The sequence below is a fragment of the Taurulus bubalis genome, assembly GCF_910589615.1.
Source record: "Taurulus bubalis genome assembly, chromosome: 17".
Lineage (NCBI taxonomy): Eukaryota > Metazoa > Chordata > Actinopteri > Perciformes > Cottidae > Taurulus > Taurulus bubalis.
Genome location: NC_136605.1, coordinates 5,930,138 through 5,940,146, shown reverse-complemented (window position 1 = coordinate 5,940,146; position 10,009 = coordinate 5,930,138).

Here is a 10,009-nt window from a genome sequence, read left to right as displayed (position 1 = left end):
AAAGTTCCTTGTTGTAACGTTAAGTTAAGTAGTGATGAATCATTTGCAAACGGCCCATTTTTGTTGGTCTCTTGCGTAACTTTACAGCTTCAATACTTCCCTGTGACTGTGGCATTGGCTCCACTATAAACATGGTTTAATAAGCGCTTCATAACCGGTCAGTACGAGCTGGTCTCTCTCGTACGAGCGCTCTGTGCGACAACACTTGAGTAATTTAACGTGTCAGTGGAATGTTGTTGTTGTCCCACTGAATCCGGCTGCAGCACCAAGAATACAGAGCAGAAGCTGCTCACACTACGCTGCGTTACACGGCAGGTTTGAATAGACAATGACGTGCATCTTCAACTATACGGGTTGTTTTGGGTCATTTGAAACCTGCTGACACACACACACACATTTTGGGTGTAGCCGTGCTACATCAGGTGGACTGTGTGACTGATATCGCTGCTTCAGTTCCTGCACTTTTACTGTGAAGTGAAGCAGACTCTTGCATTAGGGAAGTGACTACAATGTGCTCACTAATGGGAAGTCATTCTTCTTTGTGGCTTTGTGGTGTATGAAATAAAATAAATGTAAACTGTTGTGCTCAGCACACACAGTGCTACACGCAGTCAGAATAGAGCCACTTGTAAAGGCCGCACTACGTCAGTGAAATACACGTCCATCTCATCGGATTGTGTTTACGTGAGCAAACGTTTTGCTTAAAAAGAGAAAAATTAAAAACACATCAAAATCCACTGAAGCCTTTCCTAGCTTCCCATGGTGATTTCTTTTTTTATAACATGCGACATCCGAAGTTCTCCAAAGCAGTGCTTGGAGAGCAAAATGCTTTCATGGGAGCTCCTGGTGGGAAGCTAGGTCTAAGTCTTTTTTCCCCCCACACAAATATGTCACATCAGGAAAAGCATCCATTCCCGTTTCCGTGTCCTGGTATCCTGCACGCTGTCGTCGCTTACTGGGAAACCTGAACAGAATGGGATGGAGCCTCTTCCTAAAGTTGTTAGTAACACACCTGTGATTTACTGCGACAAATCTAAATGTCTGCTGTAAAAAGTTAATCCTTAACCTCATTTAAGTTCATAAATGTTGTATATACACTTGTCATTTGACCACACAGGGTTGCTCCATGAAATGTAATGTGATTCCTCTTCACACAGAACATGAATAAAATGAAATATTCTTTTGTCGTGACTTCCGTTTTAGAGCCGCAGTGCGATTACTGGCTTAGCGCTGCAGTTTTATCGTCCTTTGCTTGGTAAAATAAATAGTTTTTCCACTTTAAAAAAAGCTGTTACTAAGTATTTACTATTTATTTAAAGCGAGAAAGTAAACATTTACATTCCCAACGATGAGTTTATCCAAATAATGCAAAGTAAACACACTTCTGCTCTAAAGATTTTTTTATGAACGCAAAACGAGGAAGTTTCATGGTTCAGGCCAACGCACAAGGTGAGAGACTTCTTTCAGTTTAATGTGACGTAAAAACTAAAGTCTGCGTAGATGTCATCAGGACCTCAACTGCCACTGGAGATCCCGGGCTGGTCACAACAATGATTTATTTATTTCTCCGTCAAATAAATAAAAACAACAACATTGCAATTCAGCGAGCAGCCTTCTACAATACCAAGTGAGCGAGCTAAAAGATTTGGGAGTCAAAGAATGTGGACACTAAACATTCCCTGAGTCACTGCTCACCTCGAAGAAAGGTGTGTTAGAGAGAGAGAGAGAGAGAGAGAGAGAGAGAGAGAGAGAGAGAGAGAGAGAGAGGGGAGGAAACTGAATGTCATCCTTGTTTTACTCAGAGGACAACGTTTGGAACAACGTGTTTCTGCGTCGCTCTCGGGGCGTCCTGCACTGTCAAATTAAAAAGGCGCCGCTGTGCACAGCTGTTGCCGACAGACCTCTGGCACATGGTGGGTGATGACAGCAATTAAGCTAAGTTGTGTGTGCATTCAGCAAGACCTCTGTCATCTCTTTCTCTTTACAGCCAGGCAACTGATTGCTGCATATTTCGCACTTCCCACAGCTATTTCACACAACTGTTGTGTGAGTGACTGAATGAAAGAGAGAAAGACGATTCTTTCTTTCTTTCTTGTGCCCTATGCTTTGGCAACACAGATGTATTTATTTGTCGTGCCAATTAAGCAAATTGAAGTTGAACATTTTTAATTGAGAGAGAGAGAGAGAGAGAGACCTGCCAAGTTCTAAGTGCTAACAGTTACTGCGGTTAGAAACTAACTTAACCAACAGTTGAGTGCAGCCGGCGTTGTGTTTTGGAGACACTAGTGCTGAGTTTTTACAATAATGTTAATTATAGCCAATCCTTTAATACTGGGAGGGAGGGAGGATTCATCTTCAAGGATAATGTATTGTCACTACGCACAACAAAATACATGATTTAAAATGCATATTTTAATTTCAGCAGTGTAACATTTCCACAGCAACAGCTAACCCGAAGTGTTTTACGTTACCAGGGTAACGTGAGGAGGAAGCAGTGTCTGCATTGGGAAGTTCCCACAACAAACACACTCCCTAAACGCAGCGCAGGGAACTATCCTTCACCTCCAGGCCAGACCCAAAAGGCCGAACCCTTTATGTCGACCACGCAGAAACATGATCTAAACTCCTTCTAACCTCGACTAGTCCATTAAGGAAGCATTACCCGTGAATGTAAGGTTGACACGACTGACTGACAACGTTGTTGAAGTGTTGCATGGTTGTGTTGATGAATTGTTAGTTTTTTTTTATTATTTACTTGCTTTTCCTTATGACCCTTTTTGGCCAGATGCATGGCTAATTACTTGTATTCTATCTTACTTTCTACGGATTTATTTCTCATTAAACTGTACAAAAAAAGACCTAAATAAAATATGAAGTATTAAAAAAAGGAAGCATTAACCCACTGACATTCTAAAAACCCAGAATATCGTTTAACAACTTTTCAAGGTATTTCCAGTATCTTTAGACTTTTTAAACAGTATTAAACCTGTCATAGAGGCATCACTATAAAAGCTCTTTTGGTTCATGCTGCATACATTGAGCGAGGAGCCTTATGTCATTTATGTCATTTGTTTAGACAGAAAAAAGGTCACGAGAGAAGAATAACTGCAGGTGTCAACACAACACGATAACTCAGTTCCACTGGACGTTTCATAAAGGACAACAAGAGGGTCTCAGCTCCTCTGCAGCGCAGGTGAAGTGTGGAGGAAGCCGGCGAAGCCACAACCAGGTGGAGACCGACAAACAGGTCTTACCTGCCGAAGCGGAAAGCCGGGTGTGTTTAAGCGAACATCAATCAGCCGGGGCGCGCGGACACGAGGGCGGCGGGAAAGTGAAATAGTCACATATAACGTCAGCTTTAAAGATTATTGGTTAGTTTGACCCTTATTAAGCCGAGTTAACAGCTCTAATATCAGACTAACACTATATTTCAGTCACTGGTTTGGACTATGAACCACTTTTCCTTTATGGAAACATTGTCCCCACGACGCAGCCACGCAGCTCTCCATCACCACATCGGCATGCTGTCCGTGTGTGGGCGGAAAGAAACCTCCGACAGATCCTCCAAATGTACACACAACTCAAACGCATGTGCACATCCTTCTGTGGACGCACAGAGTCTCAGTGTACACGCACTGTAGCCGGGCGAGAACTGTTTTCAGCGCACAATGGTCCATTCATGCTCGGCAACATCTCCCACGCCCCGCGAGGCACAAAAGCCCACAGAGGAGCAACAGGAATACATTAAAAAGCGAGAAAAAAGTGTGCGAGTCGCACCGGGAATGTCGATTAAATACGATTAAAATGTACCTGAGGAGTGTTTTCGGAGAGTTGTGTCGCCGAGGAGGTTAGTACCGCTCCCTTCTTCTCGAGCCGAGCGCACCAGTAAAGCGAGCTTTCCTCTCGGCAACAAGGAAAGAAGTCACCACCACTGCCAGCAAAGATATTTTAAGTATGAAGGATGAGTCACGCGCAGGAAAGATCTGTTGCTGTTTAAACAAAGGCGTTTCACTTTTCACGCATGCGTACATACAGAGTCAGACTGTATTTCCTTCCATCACTTTGTTGTACTGGGACAGAATGTTTTGTAATGTTTTGCCTAAATTACCTTGCATTTTTTTTTTTTTTTTTTTTTTTTTACAACAATCTAACTGGTTTGTGGGATGAATGCATCTGCACCGTGATGTATATAATACAAAATACAGTTTGTTCCACCGAGCAATGCACTTTATACAGTTAATACTGCTGTCGTATTTGTGTGCCTTATTTTGTTTACCTTAAGTTTATTGTGAGTCTGTGTGTTAGGAGGACCCGGCAAAACACGCTTTTCATTGCACAGAGTAACTCTGTTATCTGTGCATATGACAATACAAATATCTTGAATCTTGAATCTCTTCGCTTTCACATTTTTCGTTGTACGAAAACACCTCTGCACAGCTCGATTACTGTCGGAGTGAGAGCTCTTCGTTTAGTCAGACCCGTCTTCAGTAAGCGACAGCCATGGAGACCCGCCCATGCGTGAGACGCACTGTTTTAAACTAGAAAAAGTGGAGCATGCCGGGGGTTTGGCCGCGTTACAACTTCTCAACCTCATCCTGCGGGTTTTCCGTCGTGCCGGTCTTGTCCTCTGTGACCTTTACGCGTATCAGGGCTGGAACAAGTAAAAGGTATTTTCAGCATCCACGAAATGATGTCGAATAAATGCAAAAATTAAACTGACACAAAGCAGACCGGGGCCACACCCATCCCCGTTTCCCTTACCCACCGACCTACTTGTTGCACAAACTAGAGACACTAAAGAAAATCATGAAATTAAAATAAACCTCAGATAATGAAAAGCTCACTTTTAACCACATGACCTCATTAACTCCGCAACACACTATTATTATGACGGCCGATGTTGCAAACTAGCTACTAGTCGTGAAGAACAAACAATAGTGTCGTCTCCTCACATGATCCAAATAGAGCCTTGGCATTACACAGTATTAACATACATATTACCCAGCAAGCATCATTGCATATCTGTATAAACAAATACCAAAGAATATAAAACATGTACCTTTCTTTAAACTTTATATTATATTTATAGTTAATGGTTTATGTAGAATAAGCATATCATTGTGTTATTGCTATTGACTATTTTAGCCCCCCAAATAAATAAAAAACCCATTATGGAGATATGTTTGCTTTATCAAGGGTATATATACAGGATATATATGCACATACATATATGTATATATGTTTTCATTTTTGATTCTCCATTTGCTTATCACAAACCCAATATTAAAAAAATATCTTATTCACTTTTGACACTTTTTTACTGAACACATTCCTGGGGCCCAGTGCAACTTCTTACATTTACGCTCCTGGCGTACAACCTCAAAAGATTCGTCACGCAGAGCCTCGCAGACATTCTTCACGAGTGTACAACAGAACTCAAACACCCACATATATTTCCATTGTTGTTTATTGGTCAGTATTTCTCACAGGCAATAATAATCATTGTCATAATAGTGCACTTTTCCTTTTTTGTAATTATACTACAAACATTTCTCTTCGTCGTTGTCGTCATCATCATTTGTCGCGTTAGCTGTTTTCTCGACCCGCCCTCCCCCACGCACCTCCCTCAAATTTGTTCCTAACGTCAGAAATTCTTCTTTCCACCGCGTGGAGTGGAGGTACACAGGATGGGGTGGGTGGGGAGGGGGCAGGGGTCGAGGGGAATATGGGCGGGAGACAAGAGATTATAGTCGTACAATTCTAACTGCAGAAGAAGAATGGGCAATAATGATGAGAGGAAGAGTCGTACGGTGACTACAGTGTCGATAAAATATAGTGTACATAGATATGGATGGCATACAATGGAGACAGAGACAGGCATAGAGTGTATACAAATGTATACAGCATCTGCGTTGAAGTATACGGCGCGTATAAAATGTATACAAGTGGAAGGGACGAGTATATAAGGGGGTGAGATATGTGCAGTTGGGACAGGAATGGGCGTGGAGCAGGAGTCAAGAAATATAAAGAGGAGGAATGGGGTGGTGTAGAAAATGTATAGTGAAGAAGGGGGTTAAAGGAGGAATGATGGAGGGGGGAGTTTTCGTTCAATAGGAGAGTTTTGCAAGTCTCTCAGCTGCAAATGTGCCAAGGATCCCGTTGTGTTTACGTATTTTTTATGGATTTTGATGCAAAGTTTTGCTCGAAGTAGAGCAAAACCTGCCGCATGCTTCTTTCTTTCTATCCTCTTCCCATTCATATGCTTTAATGAGCTTCTCTCGTCATAAAAGTGGGTGCAAGGTGAACTTGACTCTGCCCCTTAGGTATAAAAACAACAAGAAGAAAAAGACGATGACAAAACACTCTCTTTCATGTATGTGTGTAACTATAAACCTCCCTGTCCCTTTGACCTTTCACATGCGTGTGGCCTCGCTGACGGATGGGGCCCACTTTGAGCACCGGGATGGTAAAAGCCTCTGATGACATGAGAGTGGGGGATCACATTCAAATCTACTGTTAAACCAGCGCAACCGCAAAATCTTTCTTGATTATGTCCACTAAGCCAATAGTTTTCCCGAAAGCTTTCTAAAATTATTCCAAAAACCATGGCAAGACCTACCCATGACTACTCTATGCACTTGTCTACGGAAGGGGATTACGGCCACATGTGGCAAAAAAAATTATTTGAGTTCCGAGTTTCATCTCAGAATTCTGACTTTAAACTCAGAACTCAAACAAGTGTTTCACATGTGGCCCCGGCCCTGTCAGCCAAGGCAAAGTCATGCTAATGTGTTGGATGAATGTCTTGGATGTCACAGTACAGTTGCCAACCACATTTTCCAGGAGTTTTCCTGCAGTTTTGGTTGACTATTTATAGTCAATACGGGATGTGGAATGGTTTCAGTGAAGTGTTAGTTAGCATGAATAAACACAGTGTTTCACAGTTAATACATATGACAATAAATACATTTGTGTTTGGAGTCACCAAATTCTGTTTGCATTCAGACCAAGCCTAAGAGTCAACAGCCATGATGATGTGATGCTGTACTGAGCTAAATGCTAACGGATGCTTAGCAGGTATTATGTCTGCTGTGCTCACCCTCTTAGTTTTACTTGCCAGCATGCTAACGTTGGCTAGTTACCCTTGAACATAAAGTACAGCTGAGGCTGGTGGGAATGTCAGTTTTGCATGTATTGGACACGTCAGAATTTTGACCTGATGATTGTGTCGAGATGAAAAGTTGCTTGATCACGAATAGTGATTTTTCCACCAAAATAGAACCGGAAAAAAACGGAAATTTAGTTGTAACACTAACTACTATGGCGATTGTAGTTAGTGGGCTTGGTGTGACTGTAAAATGTGGTTGCAGCTCACGTGGAAGAGAGCGGACGCAGCTTTGGGGAAACGGATGGCTGGCTGGGTTAGCTAGGTAGCTTGTCTTTCTCGGGAGTGGCAGGTAGTGAGGCGGAGGCACCGTTAGAGACACAGGCCCACTGTTCAGCTTATTTTCTGCATCCAGTTTAGCATTAAAGCGCGGTGGAGTTAGCAAACCAGCAAACAAGCCAGCTGTCCGCTAGTTAGCTTATGTAGCTAGGTTGTTAATTTGACCATGCTGTAATGTTGCACTCGTTACAGGAAGAATGTGTCACTCATATGGCGATAGCAATGCGCTTTCCGACGCTGAGACAAGAGTGCGAGGATGACGCATTAAGTTAAGCTAATGTTGCTGCTCGTTTTTGTCGCCACAGCAAAATTCGGCGTGAGTCAGTTTGGTTTATACGTAAGAAAACATGGCCACCGTTCTGACTGCCACGTTAATTTGAACGGGAATTTCCGCTCTGCTAGGGCAGTGCCATCCAAAGTACGCACACACATTTTGATAAAATTTTTTTAACAAATTCCATAGCTTAGCCTAAAGGAAATGAACTGGACAAAAGCCTGAAGGAGTGAATAACTCAACACTGAGACGTATCCGGTGGTTGGAGCCTTTTGTCTAAGTGCTAAAAAATCCTCCACATGGAGCTTATCTCTAACTGTGTGTGTGTGTGTGTGTGTGTGTGTGTGTGTGTGTGTGTGTGTGTGTGTGTGTGTAATGTTTTTCTAGTGTCGTATAAATGTGAACAGCTATCGCAGCCAACAACAGGCTACGAAATGAAGAAAACAAAAGTAGGTAAAGACACGGTGTTAAGCTGGAAGGTACTTTTGCAGCATCACATTTTTCAAAACGTTAAAGAAAAAGGAGAGGAGTTGCTTTTCAGTCAGACATCTTGAACGTGACATGTCCCTTCCCTAACCCATCTCCTGCTTGTTTTCCATTCATGAAAATAAATAAATAAAAATCACACTTTCAACAAATACATGGCAAATAAATAACTACATTTTCAATAAATATATGAAACAAATATGTTTACACTTTTGGAACAATTTCAAAAGAGTTTGTTAACATTCACATGGTTGGCGCCGCCCTCTACTTTGCTGGTGGCAAACACGAAAACTTTTCACACAAAAAAGAAGACAGAAAAAAGGAGAAGAGTAGAAAAAAAGAAGGTATGGAAAGAAAAAATAGATTTCATTCTTTAAGTGTGGCTTCTTTTTTCCTCCCACCCCCCACCCACCCTCCCTCACAACCCTCCAGGCAGTATTTGCGCAGTGTTTTTATGACAACAGACACGCCAGAGTCCTTTTGTCTTTCTTTGCAATCGACTTTTCCCACTTGTGAAAAAGTACATAATTTGTTCTACTCCACCCGCCTCTCTCCTTTCAGAGAGGCAGACAGAAGCTGTAGTGTGGGCTTAGGCGTCGCCCTGCGTCCATTGTCAAACGGAGAGGAACATCGGAAGAGTTTTTAGTTGCCTAACTGTGGGTCTATAAAGCTTGGAGGTTCTGTTTGACCAGCCTCTTGACTCTAATTCCACTTTTCTATCACCTTCATTTACTGTCATTTCATGGACTTTGAAGAGTTTTTGTTCTTTTTTCACTGTCATCTCTACGTTACCTTAAGATGCTATTTTCTTCTTCTTTCTTTTTTGTCCTTCCTCTGCTACCAAACTGATACCTGTTGCTAGCTTTCCTCTGTTCAGTCTCCATCTATCTGATCAGCTTCCCCTCCTACAGTGGGACTTTTCCCTCGCGAGACATTCTACCTGTGGTGTGACTAGTGTCCTCAAAATGGGGCTAAATCTAACTAGCTATCCACTTTCTCTCCTCCATTAAAGGCAACACGGTATCATAGCTTTATCAGTGTAATTCGGAAATAACTCAAACACTCGGGGGGGAAAAGCTGCGCTGTCTGTCTCGCGTCAGGCTACGCCGCCTCTTGTCTGTTTCTCCGTCGTTCCCTCCGCTGCTCTCAAGGCGCCTTGATTGTTGAGGTGTTACGGTATTACGCTTGCTCATTAGCAAACAGAAAAGAAAATCCAGTTCAACAATCAAATCTAAATCAAGACTCCTCCTGTGATTCTCAAAAGGTTGTCCTCGTTTCGTTGCTTTGCTTTGAGAGCACACACTTGCCTTCGGCTAGAGAGTGGGGAGAAGAGGAGAGAGCGCATTTCCTGGTCATGTGACTCGACATGTGGGGTCAGGTGGTGTTGAGGTGACGATCCACGTAATTGTTGCCTGGTCAGAAAATGATAAAAGAGAATGGCTCAAGGGGCCGTGTCACTGGCCAGTGTCTCCCTGGGCCATTTCGACTACCTAGTGGAGGTTTCTTGTTGGTTTTTGAGTCCTGTGTCCCGTGATTGGTCCATGGGAAGGTTGTGTGCTTTCTCGATTTGTTGAAACGGGTGGACAACGTGTTTCCCTGGCTGTGAGCGCTTTTTCCTGCATTTCTCTGGTCAGGTGGGACACCCTGTCCCCTCCCCTCCGGGGTGAAGCTGCCCTTTGAAGGCAGATTTGAGATCAGCTCAACCGGCCTCCACCACACCCCACAAGTATGCATTTATGCAAAAATATTAGACGTTTGTGGGGAATTCTCCGTTGTATCCCCACCCCGGATCAGCTACAAGGAAG